This window comes from Petromyzon marinus, unplaced genomic scaffold (genome assembly GCF_048934315.1).
Source record: "Petromyzon marinus isolate PM22_M1 ecotype Great Lakes invasive population unplaced genomic scaffold, UKy_Petmar_22M1.pri1.0 PM_G_Scaffold_1, whole genome shotgun sequence".
Taxonomy (NCBI): Eukaryota; Metazoa; Chordata; class Hyperoartia; order Petromyzontiformes; family Petromyzontidae; genus Petromyzon; species Petromyzon marinus.
Window position 1 is genome coordinate 3,311,074 of NW_027422650.1, and position 20,118 is coordinate 3,331,191.

The following is a 20,118-nucleotide window of genomic DNA, read 5'->3' on the forward strand; positions in this document are numbered from 1 at the left end:
AATAAACATATTTAATAAGTATTTAATGAGCCTATTTAATAAGTCTATTTAATAAGCCTTTTTAATAAGCCTATTTAATAAGTCTATTTAATAAGCCTATTTAATAAGTCTATTTAATAAGTCTATTTAATAAGCCTATTTAATAAGTATTTAATGAGCCTATTTAATAAGCCTATTTATTGAGCCTATTTAATAAGCCTATTTATTGAGCCTATTTAATAAGCCTATTTATTGAGCCTATTTAATAAGCCTATTTAATAAGCCGATTTATTGAGCCTATTTAATAAGTCTATTTAATGAGCCTGTTTAATAAGCCTATTTATTGAGCCTATTTAATAAGCCTCTTTAATAAGCCTATTTATTGAGCTTATTTAATAAGTCTATTTAATAAGCCTATTTAATAAGCCTATTTAATAAGTATTTAATGAGCCTATTTAATAAGTATATTTAATAAGCCTATTTAATAGGCCTATTTAATAAGTCTAAGTTGCTGAAATAAGCCTATTTAATAAGCCTAAGTTGCTGAATAAGCCTATTTAATAAGCCTAAGTTGCTGAAATAAGCCTATTTAATAAGCCTAAGTTGCTGAATAAGCCTATTTAATAAGTCTAAGTTGCTGAAATAAGCCTATTTAATAAAACTATTTAATAAGCCTAAGTTGCTGAATAAGCCTATTTAATAAGGCTATTTAATGAGCCTAAGTTGCTGAAATAAGACTATTTAATAAGCCTAAGTTTCTGAACTAAGCCTATTTAAAAAGGTATATCTAATAAGTCTAAGTTGCTGAAATAAATCTATTTAAAAATGCTATTTAATAAGCCTAAGTTGCTGAAATAAACCTGTTTAATAGGGCTATTTAATAAGCATACGTTGCTGAAATAAGCTTATTTAATAAGCCTAAGTTGCTGAAATAAGCCTTTTTAAAAAGGCTATTTAATAAGTCTAAGTTGCTGAAAAAAACCTATTTAATAAGCCTAAGTTGCTAAAATAAGCCTATTTAATGAGCCTATTTAATACGTCTTTTTAATAAGCCTATTTAATAGGCCTATTTAATAAGTCTAAGTTGCTGAAATAAGCCTATTTAATAAGCCTAAGTTGCTGAATAAGCCTATTTAATAAGCCTAAGTTGCTGAAATAAGCCTATTTAATAAGCCTAAGTTGCTGAAATAAGCCTATTTAATAAGGCTATTTAATAAGCCTAAGTTGCTGAATAAGCCTATTTAATAAGTCTAAGTTGCTGAAATAACGCTATTTAATAAGCATAAGTTGCTGAAATAAGCCTATTTAATAAGCCTAAGTTGCTAAAATAAGCCTATTTAATGAGGCTATTTAATAAGTCTATTTAATAAGGCTATTTAATAAGCCTATTTAATAAGCCTATTTAATACACCTATTTAATAAACCTATTTAATAAGTATTTAATGAGCCTATTTAATAAGTCTATTTAATAAGCCTTTTTAATAAGCCTATTTAATAAACCTATTTAATAAGCCTATTTAATGAGCCTATTTAATAAGCCTATTTATTGAGCCTATTTAATAAGCCTATTCATTGAGCCTATTTATTGAGCCTATTTAATAAGCCTATTTAATAAGTCTATTTAATAAGCCTATTTAATAAGCCTAATTAATAAGCCTATTTAATAAGCCTATTTAATGAGCCTATTTAATGAGTCTATTTAATAAGCCTGTTTAATAAGGCTATTTAACAAGTATTGAATGAGCCTATTTAATAAGCCTAAGTTGCTGAAATAAGCCTATTTAATAAGTCTAAGTTGCTGAAATAAGGCTATTTAATAAGCCTAAGTTGCTGAAATAAGCCTATTTAATAAGCATAAGTTGCTGAAATAAGGCTATTTAATAAGTCTAAGTTGCTGAAATAAGCCTATTTAATAAGCCTAAGTTGCTGAAATAAGTATATTTAATAAGCATAAGTTGCTGAAATAAGCCTATTTAATAAGTCTAAGTTGCTGAAATAAGGCTATTTAATAAGTCTAAGTTGCTGAAATAAGCCTTTTTAATCAGCGTAAGTTGCTGAAATAAGCCTATTTAATAAGCCCAAGTTGCTGAAATAAGCCTACTTAATAAGGCTATTTAATAAGCATAAGTTGCTGAAATAAGCCTATTTAATAAGCGTAAGTTGCTGTAATAAGGCTATTTAATAAGTCTAAGTTGCTGAAATAAGCCTATTTAATAAGCCCAAGTTGCTGAAATAAGCCTATTTAATAGGCCTATCTAATAAGTCTAAGTTTCAGAAATAAGCATATTTCATAAGCATATTTGATGAGCCTAAGTTGCTGAAATGTCTATTTAATAAGTCGTTTTAATAAGTCTAAGTTGCTAAAATAAGCCTATTTAATAAGGTTATTTAATAAGCCTAAGTTGCTGAAATAAGCCTATTTAATAAGGCTATTTAATGAGCCTAAGTTGCTGAAATAAGCCTATTTAATAAGCCTAAGTTTCTGAACTAAGCCTATTTAAAAAGGTATATTTAATAAGTCTAAGTTGCTGAAATAAACATATTTAAAAATGCTATTTAATAAGCCTAAGTTGCTGAAATAAGCCTGTTTAATAAGGCTATTTAATAAGCATAAGTTGATGAAATAAGCCTATTTTATAAGCCTAAGTTGCTAAAATAAGCCTATTTAATGAGGCTATTTAATAAGTCTATTTAATAAGCCTATTTAATATGCCTATTTAATAAGTCTATTTAATAAGCATATTTAATAAGCCTATTTAATAAGCCTATTTATTGAGCCTATTTAATAAGCCTATTTAATAAGCCTATTAAATAAGCCTATATAATAAGCCTATTTATTGAGCCTATTTAATATGCCTATTTAATAAGTCGATTTAATAAGCCTATTTAATAAGCCTAATTAATAAGCCTATTTAATAAGCCTATTTATTGAGCCTATTTAATGAGTCTATTTAATAAGCCTGTTTAATAAGCCTATTAAATAAGTATTGAATTAGCCTATTTAATAAGCCTAAGTTGCTGAATAAGCCTATTTAATAAGCCTAAGTTGCTGAAATAAGCCTATTTAATAAGCCTATTTAATAAGCCTAAGTTGCTGAATAAGCCTATTTAATAAGCCTAAGTTGCTGAAATAAGGCTATTTAATAAGTCTAAGTTGCTGAAATAAGCCTATTTAATAAGCCTAAGTTGCTGAAATAAGTATATTTAATAAGCATAAGTTGCTGAAATAAGCCTATTTAATAAGTCTAATTTGCTGAAATAAGGCTATTTAATAAGTCTAAGTTGCTGAAATAAGCCTTTTTAATCAGCGTAAGTTGCTGAAATAAGCCTATTTAATAAGCCAAAGTTGCTGAAATAAGCCTACTTAATTAGGCTATTTAATAAGCCTAAGTTGCTGAAATAAGCCTATTTAATAAGCCTATTTAACAAGCCTATTTAATAGGCCTATTTCATAAGTCTAAGTTGATGAAATAAGCCTATTTAATAAGCCTATTTAATAGGCCTATTTAATAAGTCTAAGTTGCTGAAATAAGCCTATTTAATAAGCCTAAGTTGCTGAATGAGCCTATTTAATAAGCCTAAGTTGCTGAAATAAGCCTACTTAATGAGCCTAAGTTGCTGAATAAGCCTATTTAATAAGCCTAAGTTGCTGAATAAACCTATTTAATAAGTCTAAGTTGCTGAAATAAGCCTAATTAATAAGACTATTTAATAAGCCTAAGTTGCTGAATAAGCCTATTTAATAAGTCTAAGTTGCTGAAATAAGGCTATTTAATAAGCCTAAGTTGATGAAATCAGGCTATTTAATAAGTTTAAGTTGCTGAAATAAGCCTTTTTAATAAGCCTAAGTTGCTGAAATAAGCCTATTTAGTAAGGCTATTTAATAAGCCTAAGTTGCTGAAATAAGCCTATTTAATAAGCCTAAGTTTCTGAACTAAGCCTATTTAATAAGCCTATTTAATAAGTCTAAGTTGCTGAAATAAACCTATTTAAAATGCTATTTAATAAGCCTAAGTTGCTGAAATAAACCTGTTTAATAAGGCTATTTAATAAGCATAAGTTGCTGAAATAAGCTTATTTAATAAGCCTAAGTTGCTGAAATAAGCCTATTTAATAAGGCTATTTAATAAGCCTATTTAATAAGCCTATTTAATAAGTATTTAATGAGCCTATTTAATAAGCCTATTTATTGAGCCTATTTAATAAGCCTATTTATTGAGCCTATTTAATAAGCATATTTATTGAGCCTATTTAATAAGCCTATTTATTGAGCCTATTTAATAAGCCGATTTAATAAGTCTATTTAATAAGCCTATTTAATAAGCCTATTTAATAAGCCTATTTATTGAGCCTATTTAATAAGCCTATTTAATAAGCCGATTTATTGAGCCTATTTAATAAGTCTATTTAATAAGCCTATTTAATAAGCCTATTTAATAAGTATTTAATGAGCCTATTTAATAAGTCTATTTAATAAGCCTATTTAATAGGCCTATTTAATAAGTCTAAGTTGCTGAAATAAGCCTATTTAATAAGCCTATTTAATAGGCCTATTTAATAAGTCTAAGTTGCTGAAATAAGCCTATCTAATAAGTCTAAGTTGCTGAAATAAACCTATTAAATAAGCCTAAGTTGCTAAAATAAGCCTATTTAATTAGGCTATTTAATAAGTCTATTTAATAAGTCTATTTAATAAGCCTTTTTAATAAGCCTATTTAATAAGTCTATTTAATGAGCCTATTTAATAAGCCTATTTATTGAGCCTATTTAATAATCCTATTTATTTATTTAATAAGCCTATTTATTGAGCCTATTTAATAAGCCTATTTATTGAGCCTATTTAATAAGCCTATTTAATAAGTCTATTTAATAAGCCTATTTAATAAGCCTATTTAATAAGCCTATTTATTGAGCCTATTTAATAAGCCTATTTAATAAGCCTATTTATTGAGCCTATTTAATAAGTCTATTTAATAAGCCTATTTAATAAGCCTATTTAATAAGTATTTAATGAGCCTATTTAATAAGTCTATTTAATAAGCCTATTTAATAGGCCTATTTAATAAGTCTAAGTTGCTGAAATAAGCCTATTTAATAAGCCTATTTAATAGGCCTATTTAATAAGTCTAAGTTGCAGAAATAAGCCTATTTAATACGCCTAAGTTGTTGAATAAGGCTATTTAATAAGCCTCAGTTGCTGAATAAACCTATTTAATAAGTCTAAGTTGCTGAAATAAGCCTATTTAATAAGGCTATTTAATAAGCCTAAGTTGCTGAAATAAGCCTATTTAATAAGGCTATTTAATGAGCCTAAGTTGCTGAAATAAGCCTATTTAATAAGCCTAAGTTTCTGAACTAAGCCTATTTAAAAAGGTGTATTTAATAAGTCTAAGTTGCTGAAATAAACATATTTAAAAATGCTATTTAATAAGCCTAAGTTGCTGAAATAAACCTGTTTAATAAGGCTATTTAATAAGCATAAGTTGATGAAATAAGCCTATTTTATAAGCCTAAGTTGCTGAAATAAGCCTATTTAATAAGCCTAAGTTGCTAAAATAAGCCTATTTAATGAGGCTATTTAATAAGTCTATTTAATAAGCCTATTTAATAGGCCTATTTAATAAGTCTAAGTTGCTGAAATAAGCCTATTTAATAAGCCTATTTAATAGGCCTATTTAATAAGTCTAAGTTGCTGAAATAAGCCTATCTAATAAGTCTAAGTTGCTGAAATAAACCTATTAAATAAGCCTAAGTTGCTAAAATAAGCCTATTTAATTAGGCTATTTAATAAGTCTATTTAATAAGTCTATTTAATAAGCCTTTTTAATAAGCCTATTTAATAAGTCTATTTAATGAGCCTATTTAATAAGCCTATTTATTGAGCCTATTTAATAATCCTATTTATTTATTTAATAAGCCTATTTATTGAGCCTATTTAATAAGCCTATTTATTGAGCCTATTTAATAAGCCTATTTAATAAGTCTATTTAATAAGCCTATTTAATAAGCCTATTTAATAAGCCTATTTATTGAGCCTATTTAATAAGCCTATTTAATAAGCCTATTTATTGAGCCTATTTAATAAGTCTATTTAATAAGCCTATTTAATAAGCCTATTTAATAAGTATTTAATGAGCCTATTTAATAAGTCTATTTAATAAGCCTATTTAATAGGCCTATTTAATAAGTCTAAGTTGCTGAAATAAGCCTATTTAATAAGCCTATTTAATAGGCCTATTTAATAAGTCTAAGTTGCAGAAATAAGCCTATTTAATACGCCTAAGTTGTTGAATAAGGCTATTTAATAAGCCTCAGTTGCTGAATAAACCTATTTAATAAGTCTAAGTTGCTGAAATAAGCCTATTTAATAAGGCTATTTAATAAGCCTAAGTTGCTGAAATAAGCCTATTTAATAAGGCTATTTAATGAGCCTAAGTTGCTGAAATAAGCCTATTTAATAAGCCTAAGTTTCTGAACTAAGCCTATTTAAAAAGGTGTATTTAATAAGTCTAAGTTGCTGAAATAAACATATTTAAAAATGCTATTTAATAAGCCTAAGTTGCTGAAATAAACCTGTTTAATAAGGCTATTTAATAAGCATAAGTTGATGAAATAAGCCTATTTTATAAGCCTAAGTTGCTGAAATAAGCCTATTTAATAAGCCTAAGTTGCTAAAATAAGCCTATTTAATGAGGCTATTTAATAAGTCTATTTAATAGGCCTATTTAATACGCCTATTTAATAAGTCTATTTAATAAGCATATTTAATAAGCCTATTTAATAAACCTATTTATTGAGCCTATTTAATAAGCCTATTTAATAAGCCTATTTAATAAGCCTATTTAATAAGCCTATTTATTGAGCCTATTTAATAAGCCTATTTAATAAGTCTATTTAATATGCCTATTTAATAAGCCTAATTAATAAGACTATTTAATAAGCCTATTTATTGAGCCTATTTAATGAGTCTATTTAATAAGCCTGTTTAATAAGCCTATTTAATAAGTATTGAATGAGCCTATTTAATAAGCCTAAGTTGCTGAATAAGCCTATTTAATACGCCTAAGTTGCTGAAATAAGCCTATTTAATAAGCCTATTTAATAAGCCTAAGTTGCTGAATAAGCCTATTTAATAAGCCTAAGTTGCTGAAATAAACCTGTTTAATAGGGCTATTTAATAAGCATAAGTTGCTGAAATAAGCTTATTTAATAAGCCTAAGTTGCTGAAATAAGCCTATTTAAAAAGGTTCTTTAATAAGTCTAAGTTGCTGAAATAAACCTATTTAATAAGCCTAAGTTGCTAAAATAAGCCTATTTCATGAGGCTATTTAATAAGTCTATTTAATAAGTCTATTTAATAAGTCTATTTAATAAGCCTATTTAATAAGCCTATTTAATAAGCCTAATTAATACACCTATTTAATAAACATATTTAATGAGTATTTAATGAGCCTATTTAATAAGTCTATTTAATAAGCCTTTTTAATAAGCCTATTTAATAAGTCTATTTAATAAGCCTATTTAATAAGTCTATTTAATAAGTCTATTTAATAAGCGTATTTAATAAGTATTTAATGAGCCTATTTAATAAGCCTATTTATTGAGCCTATTTAATAAGCCTATTTATTGAGCCTATTTAATAAGCCTATTTATTGAGCCTATTTAATAAGCCTATTTATTGAGCCTATTTAATAAGCCGATTTAATAAGTCTATTTAATAAGTATTTAACGAGCCTGTTTAATAAGCCTATTTATTGAGCCTATTTAATAAGCCTCTTTAATAAGCCTATTTATTGAGCTTATTTAATAAGTCTATTTAATAAGCCTATTTAATAAGCCTATTTAATAGGCCTATTTAATAGGCCTATTTAATAAGTCTAAGTTGCTGAAATAAGCCTATTTAATAAGCCTAAGTTGCTGAATAAGCCTATTTAATAAGCCTAAGTTGCTGAAATAAGCCTATTTAATAAGCCTAAGTTGCTGAAATAAGCCTATTTAATAAGGCTATTTAATAAGCCTAAGTTGCTGAATAAGCCTATTTAATAAGTCTAAGTTGCTGAAATAAGCCTATTTAATAAGGCTATTTAATAAGCCTAAGTTGCTGAATAAGCCTATTTAATAAGGCTATTTAATGAGCCTAAGTTGCTGAAATAAGACTATTTAATAAGCCTAAGTTTCTGAACTAAGCCTATTTAAAAAGGTATATCTAATAAGTCTAAGTTGCTGAAATAACTCTATTTAAAAATGCTATTTAATAAGCCTAAGTTGCTGAAATAAACCTGTTTAATAGGGCTATTTAATAAGCATAAGTTGCTGAAATAAGCTTATTTAATAAGCCTAAGTTGCTGAAATAAGCCTTTTTAAAAAGGCTATTTAATAAGTCTAAGTTGCTGAAATAAACCTATTTAATAAGCCTAAGCTGCTAAAATAAGCCTATTTAATGAGCCTATTTAATACGTCTTTTTAATAAGCCTATTTAATAGGCCTATTTAATAAGTCTAAGTTGCTGAAATAAGCCTATTTAATAAGCCTAAGTTGCTGAATAAGCCTATTTAATAAGCCTAAGTTGCTGAAATAAGCCTATTTAATAAGCCTAAGTTGCTTAAATAAGCCTATTTAATAAGGCTATTTAATAAGCCTAAGTTGCTGAATAAGCCTATTTAATAAGTCTAAGTTGCTGAAATAACGCTATTTAATAAGCCTAAGTTGCTGAAATAAGCCTATTTAATAAGCCTAAGTTGCTAAAATAAGCCTATTTAATGAGGCTATTTAATAAGTCTATTTAATAAGCCTATTTAATAAGCCTATTTAATAAGCCTATTTAATACGCCTATTTAATAAACCTATTTAATAAGTATTTAATGAGCCTATTTAATAAGTCTATTTAATAAGCCTTTTTAATAAGCCTATTTAATAAACCTATTTAATAAGCCTATTTAATGAGCCTATTTAATAAGCCTATTTATTGAGCCTATTTAATAAGCCTATTCATTGAGCCTATTTATTGAGCCTATTTAATAAGCCTATTTAATAAGTCTATTTAATAAGCCTATTTAATAAGCCTAATTAATAAGCTTATTTAATAAGCCTATTTAATGAGCCTATTTAATGTCTATTTAATAAGCCTGCTTAATAAGGCTATTTAACAAGTATTGAATGAGCCTATTTAATAAGCCTAAGTTGCTGAAATAAGCCTATTTAATAAGTCTAAGTTGCTGAAATAAGGCTATTTAATAAGCCTAAGTTGCTGAAATAAGCCTATTTAATAAGCATAAGTTGCTGAAATAAGGCTATTTAATAAGTCTAAGTTGCTGAAATAAGCCTATTTAATAAAACTAAGTTGCTGAAATAAGTATATTTAATAAGCATAAGTTGCTGAAATAAACCTATTTAATAAGTCTAAGTTGCTGAAATAAGGCTATTTAATAAGTCTAAGTTGCTGAAATAAGCCTTTTAATCAGCGTAAGTTGCTGAAATTAGCCTATTTAATAAGCCCAAGTTGCTGAAATAAGCCTACTTAATAAGGCTATTTAATAAGTCTAAGTTGCTGAAATAAGCCTATTTAATAAGCCCAAGTTGCTGAAATAAGCCTATTTAATAAGCCTAAGTTGCTGAAATAAGCCTATTTAATAGGCCTATCTAATAAGTCTAAGTTGCAGAAATAAGCATATTTCATAAGCATATTTGATGAGCCTAAGTTGCTGAAATGTCTATTTAATAAGTCGTTTTAATAAGTCTAAGTTGCTAAAATAAGCCTATTTAATAAGGCTATTTAATAAGCCTAAGTTGCTGAAATAAGCCTATTTAATAAGGCTATTTAATGAGCCTAAGTTGCTGAAATAAGCCTATTTAATAAGCCTAAGTTTCTGAACTAAGCCTATTTAAAAAGGTATATTTAATAAGTCTAAGTTGCTGAAATAAACATATTTAAAAATGCTATTTAATAAGCCTAAGTTGCTGAAATAAGCCTGTTTAATAAGGCTATTTAATAAGCATAAGTTGATGAAATAAGCCTATTTTATAAGCCTAAGTTGCTAAAATAAGCCTATTTAATGAGGCTATTTAATAAGTCTATTTAATAAGCCTATTTAATATGCCTATTTAATAAGTCTATTTAATAAGCATATTTAATAAGCCTATTTAATAAGCCTATTTATTGAGCCTATTTAATAAGCCTATTTAATAAGCCTATTAAATAAGCCTATTTAATAAGCCTATTTATTGAGCCTATTTAATATGCCTATTTAATAAGTCGATTTAATAAGCCTATTTAATAAGCCTAATTAATAAGCCTATTTAATAAGCCTATTTATTGAGCCTATTTAATGAGTCTATTTAATAAGCCTGTTTAATAAGCCTATTAAATAAGTATTGAATTAGCCTATTTAATAAGCCTAAGTTGCTGAATAAGCCTATTTAATAAGCCTAAGTTGCTGAAATAAGCCTATTTAATAAGCCTATTTAATAAGCCTAAGTTGCTGAATAAGCCTATTTAATAAGCCTAAGTTGCTGAAATAAGGCTATTTAATAAGTCTAAGTTGCTGAAATAAGCCTATTTAATAAGCCTAAGTTGCTGAAATAAGTATATTTAATAAGCATAAGTTGCTGAAATAAGCCTATTTAATAAGTCTAATTTGCTGAAATAAGGCTATTTAATAAGTCTAAGTTGCTGAAATAAGCCTTTTTAATCAGCGTAAGTTGCTGAAATAAGCCTATTTAATAAGCCAAAGTTGCTGAAATAAGCCTACTTAATTAGGCTATTTAATAAGCCTAAGTTGCTGAAATAAGGTTATTTAATAAGCCTATTTAACAAGCCTATTTAATAGGCCTATTTCATAAGTCTAAGTTGATGAAATAAGCCTATTTAATAAGCCTATTTAATAGGCCTATTTAATAAGTCTAAGTTGCTGAAATAAGCCTATTTAATAAGCCTACGTTGCTGAATGAGCCTATTTAATAAGCCTAAGTTGCTGAAATAAGCCTACTTAATGAGCCTAAGTTGCTGAATAAGCCTATTTAATAAGCCTAAGTTGCTGAATAAACCTATTTAATAAGTCTAAGTTGCTGAAATAAGCCTAATTAATAAGGCTATTTAATAAGCCTAAGTTGCTGAATAAGCCTATTTAATAAGTCTAAGTTGCTGAAATAAGGCTATTTAATAAGCCTAAGTTGATGAAATAAGGCTATTTAATAAGTTTAAGTTGCTGAAATAAGCCTATTTAATAAGGCTATTCAATAAGCATAAGTTGCTGAAATAAGCTTATTTAATAAGCCTAAGTTGCTGAAATAAGCCTATTTAATAAGGCTATTCAATAAGTCTAAGTTGCTGAAATAAACCTATTTAATAAGCCTAAGTTGCTAAAATAAGCCTATTTAATTAGCTATTTAATAAATCTATTTAATAAGCCTATTTAATAAGCCTATTTAATAAGCCTATTTAATAAGCCTATTTAATACGCCTATTTAATAAACATATTTAATAAGTATTTAATGAGCCTATTTAATAAGTCTATTTAATAAGCCTTTTTAATAAGCCTATTTAATAAGTCTATTAAATAAGCCTATTTAATAAGTCTATTTAATAACTCTATTTAATAAGCCTATTTAATAAATATTTAATGAGCCTATTTAATAAGCCTATTTATTGAGCCTATTTAATAAGCCTATTTATTGAGCCTATTTAATAAGCCTATTTATTGAGCCTATTTAATAAGCCTATTTATTGAGCCTATTTAATAAGCCTATTTAATAAGCCTATTTATTGAGCCTATTTAATAAGTCTATTTAATAAGCCTATTTAATAAGCCTAAGTTGCTAAAATAAGCCTATTTAATGAGGCTATTTAATAAGTATATTTATAAGCCTATTTAATAAGCCTATTTAATACGCCTATTTAATAAACCTATTTAATAAGTATTTAATTAGCCTATTTAATAAGTCTATTTAATAAGCCTTTTTAATAAGCCTATTTAATAAACCTATTTAATAAGCCTATTTAATAAGTCTATTTAATAAGTCTATTTGTTAAGCCTATTTAATAAGTATTTAATGAGCCTATTTAATAAGCCTATTTATTGAGCCTATTTAATAAGCCTATTCATTGAGCCTATTTAATAAGCCTATTTATTGAGCCTATTTAATAAGCCTATTTAATAAGTCTATTTAATAAGCCTATTTAGAAAGCCTAATTAATAAGCCTATTTAATAAGCCTATTTAATGAGCCTATTTAATGAGTCTATTTGATAAGCCTGTTTAATAAACCTATTTAACAAGTATTGAATGAGCCTATTTAATAAGCCTAAGTTGCTGAAATAAGCCTATTTAATAAGTCTAAGTTGCTGAAATAAGGCTATTTAATAAGCCTAAGTTGCTGAAATAAGCCTATTTAATAAGCATAAGTTGCTGAAATAAGGCTATTTAATAAGTCCAAGTTGCTGAAATAAGCCTATTTAATAAGCCTAAGTTGCTGAAATAAGTATATTTAATAAGCATAAGTTGCTGAAATAAGCCTATTTAATAAGTCTAAGTTGCTGAAATAAGGCGATTTAATAAGTCTAAGTTGCTGAAATAAGCCTATTTAATAAGCCCAAGTTGCTGAAATAAGCCTATTTAATAAGCCTAAGTTGCTGAAATAAGCCTTTTTAATCAGCGTAAGTTGCTGAAATAAGCCTATTTAATAAGCCCAAGTTGTTGAAATAAGCCTACTTAATAAGGCTATTTAATAAGCCTAAGTTGCTGAAATAAGCCTATTTAATAAGCGTAAGTTGCTGAAATAAGGCTATTTAATAAGTCTAAGTTGCTGAAATAAGCCTATTTAATAAGCCCAAGTTGCTGAAATAAGCCTATTTAATAAGCCTAAGTTGCTGAAATAAGCCTATTTAATAGGCCTATCTAATAAGTCTAAGTTGCAGAAATAAGCATATTTCATAAGCATATTTGATGAGCCTAAGTTGCTGAAATGTCTATTTAATAAGTCGTTTTAATAAGTCTAAGTTGCTAAAATAAGCCTATTTAATAAGGCTATTTAATAAGCCTAAGTTGCTGAAATAAGCCTATTTAATAAGGCTATTTAATGAGCCTAAGTTGCTGAAATAAGCCTATTTAATAAGCCTAAGGTTCTGAACTAAGCCTATTTAAAAAGGTATATTTAATAAGTCTAAGTTGCTGAAATAAACATATTTAAACATGCTATTTAATAAGCCTAAGTTGCTGAAATAAACCTGTTTAATAAGGCTATTTAATAAGCATAAGTTGATGAAATAAGCCTATTTTATAAGCCTAAGTTGCTAAAATAAGCCTATTTAATGAGGCTATTTAATAAGTCTATTTAATAAGCCTATTTAATATGCCTATTTAATAAGTCTATTTAATAAGCATATTTAATAAGCCTATTTAATAAGCCTACTTATTGAGCCTATTTAATAAGCCTATTTAATAAGCCTATTTAATAAGCCTATTGAATAAGCCTATTTATTGAGCCTATTTAATGAGCCTATTTAATAAGTCTATTTAATAAGCCTATTTAATAAGCCTAATTAATAAGCCTATTTAATAAGCCTATTTATTGAGCCTATTTAATGAGTCTATTTAATAAGCCTGTTTAATAAGCCTATTTAATAAGTATTGAATGAGCCTATTTAATAAGCCTAAGTTGCTGAATAAGCCTATTTAATAAGCCTAAGTTGCTGAAATAAGCCTATTTAATAAGCCTATTTAATAAGCCTAAGTTGCTGAATAAGCCTATTTAATAAGCCTAAGTTGCTGAAATAAGCCTATTTAATAAGTCTAAGTTGCTGAAATAAGGCTATTTAATAAGCCTAAGTTGCTGAAATAAGCCTATTTAATAAGCCTAAGTTGCTGAAATAAGGCTATTTAATAAGTCTAAGTTGCTGAAATAAGCCTATTTAATAAGCCTAAGTTGCTGAAATAAGTATATTTAATAAGCATAAGTTGCTGATATAAGCCTATTTAATAAGTCTAATTTGCTGAAATAAGGCTATTTAATAAGTCTAAGTTGCTGAAATAAGCCTTTTTAATCAGGGTAAGTTGCTGAAATAAGCCTATTTAATAAGCCAAAGTTGCTGAAATAAGCCTACTTAATTAGGCTATTTAATAAGCCTAAGTTGCTGAAATAAGCCTATTTAATAAGCCTATTTAACAAGCCTATTTAATAGGCCTATTTAATACGCCTATTTAATAAACATATTTAATAAGTATTTAATGAGCCTATTTAATAAGTCTATTTAATAAGCCTTTTTAATAAGCCTATTTAATAAGTCTATTTAATAAGCCTATTTAATAAGTCTATTTGATAAGTCTATTTAATAAGCCTATTTAATAAGTATTTAATGAGCCTATTTAATATGCCTATTTATTGAGCCTATTTAATAAGCCTATTTAATAAGTCTATTTAATAAGCCTAAGTTGCTAAAATAAGCCTATTTAATGAGGCTATTTAATAAGTCTATTTAATAAGCCTATTTAATAATACGCCTATTTAATAAACCTATTTAATAAGTATTTAATGAGCCTATTTAATAAGTCTATATAATAAGCCTTTTTAATAAGCCTATTTAATTAGCCTATTTAATAAGCCTATTTATTGAGCCTATTTAATAAGCCTATTCATTGAGCCTATTTAATAAGCCTATTTATTGAGCCTATTTAATAAGCCTATTTAATAAGTCTATTTAATAAGCCTATTTAATAAGCCTAATTAATAAGCCTATTTAATAAGCCTATTTAATAAGTCTATTTAATAAGCCTTTTTAATAAGCCTATTTAATAAGTCTATTTAATAAGCCTATTTAATAAGTCTATTTAATAACTCTATTTAATAAGCCTATTTAATAAATATTTAATGAGCCTATTTAATAAGCCTATTTATTGAGCCTATTTAATAAGCCTATTTATTGAGCCTATTTAATAAGCCTATTTATTGAGCCTATTTAATAAGCCTATTTATTGAGCCTATTTAATAAGCCTATTTAATAAGCCTATTTATTGAGCCTATTTAATAAGTCTATTTAATAAGCCTATTTAATAAGCCTAAGTTGCTAAAATAAGCCTATTTAATGAGGCTATTTAATAAGTATATTTATAAGCCTATTTAATAAGCCTATTTAATACGCCTATTTAATAAACCTATTTAATAAGTATTTAATTAGCCTATTTAATAAGTCTATTTAATAAGCCTTTTTAATAAGCCTATTTAATAAACCTATTTAATAAGCCTATTTAATAAGTCTATTTAATAAGTCTATTTGTTAAGCCTATTTAATAAGTATTTAATGAGCCTATTTAATAAGCCTATTTATTGAGCCTATTTAATAAGCCTATTCATTGAGCCTATTTAATAAGCCTATTTATTGAGCCTATTTAATAAGCCTATTTAATAAGTCTATTTAATAAGCCTATTTAATAAGCCTAATTAATAAGCCTATTTAATAAGCCTATTTAATGAGCCTATTTAATGAGTCTATTTGATAAGCCTGTTTAATAAACCTATTTAACAAGTATTGAATGAGCCTATTTAATAAGCCTAAGTTGCTGAAATAAGGCTATTTAATAAGTCTAAGTTGCTGAAATAAGCCTATTTAATAAGCCTAAGTTGCTGAAATAAGTATATTTAATAAGCATAAGTTGCTGATATAAGCCTATTTAATAAGTCTAATTTGCTGAAATAAGGCTATTTAATAAGTCTAAGTTGCTGAAATAAGCCTTTTTAATCAGCGTAAGTTGTTGAAATAAGCCTATTTAATAAGCCAAAGTTGCTGAAATAAGCCTACTTAATTAGGCTATTTAATAAGCCTAAGTTGCTGAAATAAGCCTATTTAATAAGCCTATTTAACAAGCCTATTTAATAGGCCTATTTAATACGCCTATTTAATAAACATATTTAATAAGTATTTAATGAGCCTATTTAATAAGTCTATTTAATAAGCCTTTTTAATAAGCCTATTTAATAAGTCTATTTAATAAGCCTATTTAATAAGTCTATTTGATAAGTCTATTTAATAAGCCTATTTAATAAGTATTTAATGAGCCTATTTAATATGCCTATTTATTGAGCCTATTTAATAAGCCTATTTATTGAGCCTATTTAATAAGCCTATTTATTGAGCCTATTTAATAAGCCTATTTAATAAGTCTATTTAATAAGCCTAAGTTGCTAAAATAAGCCTATTTAATGAGGCTATTTAATAAGTCTATTTAATAAGCCTATTTAATAATACGCCTATTTAATAAACCTATTTAATAAGTATTTAATGAGCCTATTTAATAAGTCTATATAATAAGCCTTTTTAATAAGCCTATTTAATTAGCCTATTTAATAAGCCTATTTATTGAGCCTATTTAATAAGCCTATTCATTGAGCCTATTTAATAAGCCTATTTATTGAGCCTATTTAATAAGCCTATTTAATAAGTCTATTTAATAAGCCTATTTAATAAGCCTAATTAATAAGCCTATTTAATAAGCCTATTTAATGAGCCTATTTAATGAGTCTATTTAATAAGCCTGTTTAATAAGCCTATTTAACAAGTATTGAATGAGCCTATTTAATAAGCCTAAGTTGCTGAAATAAGCCTATTTAATAAGTCTAAGTTGCTGAAATAAGGCTATTTAATAAGCCTAAGTTGCTGAAATAAGCCTATTTAATAAGCATAAGTTGCTGAAATAAGGCTATTTAATAAGTCTAAGTTGCTGAAATAAGCCTATTTAATAAGCCTAAGTTGCTGAAATAAGTATATTTAATAAGCATAAGTTGCTGATATAAGCCTATTTAATAAGTCTAATTTGCTGAAATAAGGCTATTTAATAAGTCTAAGTTGCTGAAATAAGCCTTTTTAATCAGCGTAAGTTGCTGAAATAAGCCTATTTAATAAGCCAAAGTTGCTGAAATAAGCCTACTTAATTAGGCTATTTAATAAGCCTAAGTTGCTGAAATAAGCCTATTTAATAAGCCTATTTAACAAGCCTATTTAATAGGCCTATTTAATACGCCTATTTAATAAACATATTTAATAAGTATTTAATGAGCCTATTTAATAAGTCTATTTAATAAGCCTTTTTAATAAGCCTATTTAATAAGTCTATTTAATAAGCCTATTTAATAAGTCTATTTGATAAGTCTATTTAATAAGCCTATTTAATAAGTATTTAATGAGCCTATTTATTATGCCTATTTATTGAGCCTATTTAATAAGCCTATTTATTGAGCCTATTTAATAAGCCTATTTATTGAGCCTATTTAATAAGCCTATTTAATAAGTCTATTTAATAAGCCTAAGTTGCTAAAATAAGCCTATTTAATGAGGCTATTTAATAAGTCTATTTAATAAGCCTATTTAATAATACGCCTATTTAATAAACCTATTTAATAAGTATTTAATGAGCCTATTTAATAAGTCTATATAATAAGCCTTTTTAATAAGCCTATTTAATTAGCCTATTTAATAAGCCTATTTATTGAGCCTATTTAATAAGCCTATTCATTGAGCCTATTTAATAAGCCTATTTATTGAGCCTATTTAATAAGCCTATTTAATAAGTCTATTTAATAAGCCTATTTAATAAGCCTAATTAATAAGCCTATTTAATAAGCCTATTTAATGAGCCTATTTAATGAGTCTATTTAATAAGCCTGTTTAATAAGCCTATTTAACAAGTATTGAATGAGCCTATTTAATAAGCCTAAGTTGCTGAAATAAGCCTATTTAATAAGTCTAAGTTGCTGAAATAAGGCTATTTAATAAGCCTAAGTTGCTGAAATAAGCCTATTTAATAAGCATAAGTTGCTGAAATAAGGCTATTTAATAAGTCTAAGTTGCTGAAATAAGCCTATTTAATAAGCCTAAGTTGCTGAAATAAGTATATTTAATAAGCATAAGTTGCTGAAATAAGCCTATTTAATAAGTCTAAGTGGCTGAAATAAGGCTATTTAATAAGTCTAAGTTGCTGAAATAAGCCTATTTAATAAGCCCAAGTTGCTGAAATAAGCCTATTTAATAAGCCTAAGTTGCTGAAATAAGCCTTTTTAATAAGCGTAAGTTGCTGAAATAAAGCTATTTAATAAGTCTAAGTTGCTGAAGTAAGCCTATTTAATAAGCCCAAGTTGCTGAAATAAGCCTATTTAATAAGCCTAAGTTGCTGAAATAAGCCTATTTAATAGGCCTATCTAATAAGTCTAAGTTCCAGAAATAAGCATATTTCATAAGCATATTTGATGAGCCTAAGTTGCTGAAATGTCTATTTAATAAGTCGTTTTAATAAGTCTAAGTTGCTAAAATAAGCCTATTTAATAAGGCTATTTAATAAGCCTAAGTTGCTGAAATAAGCCTATTTAATAAGGCTATTTAATGAGCCTAAGTTGCTGAAAAAAGCCTATTTAATAAGCCTAAGTTTCTGAACTAAGCCTATTTAAAAAGGTATATTTAATAAGTCTAAGTTGCTGAAATAAACATATTTAAAAATGCTATTTAATAAGCCTAAGTTGCTGAAATAAACCTGTTTAATAAGGCTATTTAATAAGCATAAGTTGATGAAATAAGCCTATTTTATAAGCCTAAGTTGCTATAATAAGACTATTTAATGAGGCTATTTAATAAGTCTATTTAATAAGCCTATTTAATACGCCTATTTAATAAGTCTATTTAATAAGCATATTTAATAAGCCTATTTAATAAGCCTATTTATTGAGCCTATTTAATAAGCCTATTTAATAAGCCTATTTAATAAGCCTATTCAATAAGTCTATTTAATAAGCCTATTTAATAAGCCTAATTAATAAGCCTATTTAATACGCCTATTTATTGAGCCTATTTAATAAGTCTATTTAAAAAGCCTGTTTAATAAGCCTATTTAATAAGTATTGAATGAGCCTATTTAATAAGCCTAAGTTGCTGAATAAGTCTATTTAATAAGCCTAAGTTGCTGAAATAAGCCTATTTAATAAGCCTATTTAATAAGCCTAAGTTGCTGAATAAGCCTATTTAATAAGCCTAAGTTGCTGAAATAAGCCTATTTAATAAGTCTAAGTTGCTGAAATAAGGCGATTTAATAAACCTAAGTTGCTGAAATAAGCCTATTTAATAAGCCTAAGTTGCTGAAATAAGGCTATTTAATAAGTCTAAGTTGCTGAAATAAGCCTATTTAATAAGCCTAAGTTGCTGAAATAAGTATATTTAATAAGCATAAATTGCTGAAATAAGCCTATTTAATAAGTCTAATTTGCTAAAATAAGGCTATTTAATAAGTCTAAGTTGCTGAAATAAGCCTTTTTAATCAGCGTAAGTTGCTGAAATAAGCCTATTTAATAAGCCAAAGTTGCTGAAATAAGCCTACTTAATAAGGCTATTTAATAAGCCTAAGTTGCTGAAATAAGCCTATTTAATAAGCCTATTTAACAAGCCTATTTAATAGGCCTATTTAATAAGTCTAAGTTGATGAAATAAGCCTATTTAATAAGCCTATTTAATAGGCCTATTTAATAAGTCTAAGTTGCTGAAATAAGCCTATTTAATAAGCCTAAGTTGCTGAATGAGCCTATTTAATAAGCCTAAGTTGCTGAAATAAGCCTATTTAATGAGCCTAAGTTGCTGAATAAGCCTATTTAATAAGCCTAAGTTGCTGAATAAACCTATTTAATAAGGCTATTTAATAAGCCTAAGTTGCTGAATAAGCCTATTTAATAAGTCTAAGTTGCTGAAATAAGGCTATTTAATAAGCCTAAGTTGATGAAATAAGGCTATTTAATACGTTTAAGTTGCTGAAATAAGCCTATTTAATAAGCCTAAGTTGCTGAAATAAGCCTATTTAGTAAGGCTATTTAATGAGCCTAAGTTGCTGAAATAAGCCTATTTAATAAGCCTAAGTTTCTGAACTAAGCCTATTTAATAAGCCTATTTAATAAGTCTAAGTTTCTGAAATAAACCTATTTAAAATGCTATTTAATAAGCCTAAGTTGCTGAAATAAACCTGTTTAATAAGGCTATTTAATAAGTCTAAGTTGCTGAAATAAACCTATTTAAAATGCTACTTAATAAGTCTAAGTTGCTGAAATAAACCTATTTAAAATGCTATTTAATAAGCCTAAGTTGCTGAAATAAACCTGTTTAATAAGGCTATTTAATAAG